We start from the raw sequence: 2388 nt of genomic DNA on the forward strand, positions 1-2388 counted from the left end.
TGAGGTTGTAGTTATAAGATAAAGGGTGAGGGTTAGGGCCCCTCTGAATCTGATCTGCAAGTCATGCTAATAGATAGATGCACAATTTGTTTTAGACCGTCTTGTGCCCAGTCACTATGCATTTCTGGAATCTCAGCATCAACATTCCTCTAGGTCTTAAGGACAGCCTTCCATCTCAGGGCTCTGAGACAAGGTGGTTTCAGTGAAAGGTGGGCTTCCAGGTCCCTCCTTGATTAATATTCTTAATCTAAGCTTGATTAAGTATTAACTTCTAGAAAGACTGCTAGCTTATGGAAAATTACAAAACAACTAAAAGGTGATAATAAGGTCAATAGATCAATAGATGCATTATACTGGATAAATCTTCCTAACAAGGCCTCTTTAGAGTGTTGAAAAGCAATGATGTTACTTTGAGGACTAGGTTTATCTGACCCAAACCATGGCATTGCCAATTACCGCATATGCATATAGAAGTTGGACATTGAATAAGGGAGAAATAGGAATCAATATGGTTAAATTGTAATGCATGGGCCTTCATATAGACAAACAAATCTGTCTTGGCAGAAGTAAGGTCAGGGTCCTAGTTAGAGGTTAGGAGGTGAGAGTTCACATTAAATAATTTGGACATGTTGTCAAAAGTGACCAGTCCTTGGAGAAGGATATTTTGTTTGGTAAAGGGGCAGTGAAAAATAGGAATCCCTCAACTAAATGGATTGATACAGTGACTGAAGCAATAGGTTCATCCTAATTTGTTAGGATGCTGCAGGGGTTAGCAGTGTTTCATTCCCTTGTGCACAGGGACTCAATCAGAACTATCAACAACAAGAGCCTCAGAAATTACTAATCAACACCCAAGGCATGCACAAAATGCTAAATAGTTATGTTTACAAAAGTTATGTCCATGGTATCAAATGCCCAAAAACTCAGGAGACATTCACTAGAATTTAAGCCCTAGTTAAAAAGAAGGAATGGGCCCTGCCCACTCACTGCCTTCTTCCCTCTGCCTTCCTTCCCCGCTGTGTGACGCCTCCTCGTACAGGCCGGAGCCCAGAGCCATGGCCTCGGGCGACACCCTCTACAACGCCATGGACGGCTCAGAGATGCTGGCCGAGATCATGGAGCTGCATGAGATCGAGGTGGAGACCATCCCGGTGGAGACCATCGTGACCATGGTGGTGGGCGAGGAGGACAAGGACGGGGGGCGACCACAGTGGCGGGGGTGGCCATGGGCACGCCAGCTACCACCACCACCACCACCGCCGCCGCCCATGATCGCACTATGGCCAAGGGTCGCTAAGGTCACAGGTCACCGACGACCTGAGCCAGGTGCACCACCACCAGGAGGCGATCCTGGTGCAGTTGGTGGTGGGCGCAGAGGAAGGCTTCGAGGGCCAGATCCCAATCCCAGTTCCAGCGCCGGCCAGCGTTGGCAACGAGGACGATGAGGACTACATCGAGCAGACCTGGTCACCGTGGAGGCGGCGGCAGCGACAGCTCTCGTCGGGCGGCGGGGGTGATGCGGGCAACAAGAAGTGGGAGAAGCAGGTGCAGATCATTCAAGATGCTGGAGGACCCGTTCTCCGTCACTCTATGGTAGTCAGATGAAAAAAGGTCTTGACCATGAGACTGGTTGGGGAGCAGATCATTGGGGAGAACTCCCCTCCTGACTACTCGGAGTACATGACGGGAAAGATGCTCCTGCCTGGAGGGATCCCTGGCATCTACCTCTTGGACCCCGAACAGCTGGCAGAATTTGCCAGAATGAAGCCAAGAAAAATTCAAGAAGCTGATGCTCCGAGAACAATAGCTTGCCCTCACAAAGGCTGCCCGAAGGTGCTCAGGGACAACTCAGCCAGGAGGAAGCACCTGCATACCCACGGCCCCGCGTCCACGTCTGTGCCGAGTATGGCAAGGCTTTTGTCAAGCGCTCAAAGCCAGACAACACCAATTGCTTCGTACTAGAGACAAACCTTTTCAGTGCACGTTGGAAGGCTGTGGGAAGCGTTTTTCCCTGGATTTCAGTTTGTGCACAGACGTGCAGATCCACACGGGAGACAGGTCCTAGGTGAACAAGAAGTTTGCTGAGTCGACTAACCTGAAATATCACATCTTAATACACGCCAAGGCCAAAAACAACCAGTGAGACACCATGAGAAGGAAGCTCCTTCTCAGCCCCAGAAGCCTCTTCCAGAAGTGACTGGAAGACAACGTGCCTCTCCTTTGTATGTTGTTTCTAGGAAGGAATTTTAAAAAGGAATCCTACACACCTAAGGGACATGTTTTGATAAAGTAGTAAAAATTAAAAAAAAAATAAACCAAGGCTTATTAAGATGACATTGCTAAGATACTCTATCTTGCTATCTAATCATGTTTCAAAAACAAGGTGTT

General features: G+C 48.3%; 1 pseudogene; it reads left to right on the forward strand.

Moving 5' to 3' along the window:
• Positions 1 to 1055: 1055 nt before the first annotated feature.
• On the forward strand, positions 1056 to 2143 carry LOC142428156 (transcriptional repressor protein YY1 pseudogene; annotated as a pseudogene).
• Positions 2144 to 2388: the final 245 nt, after the last annotated feature.

Source organism: Tenrec ecaudatus, chromosome 15 (genome assembly GCF_050624435.1).
Source record: "Tenrec ecaudatus isolate mTenEca1 chromosome 15, mTenEca1.hap1, whole genome shotgun sequence".
Classification (NCBI taxonomy): Eukaryota; Metazoa; Chordata; class Mammalia; order Afrosoricida; family Tenrecidae; genus Tenrec; species Tenrec ecaudatus.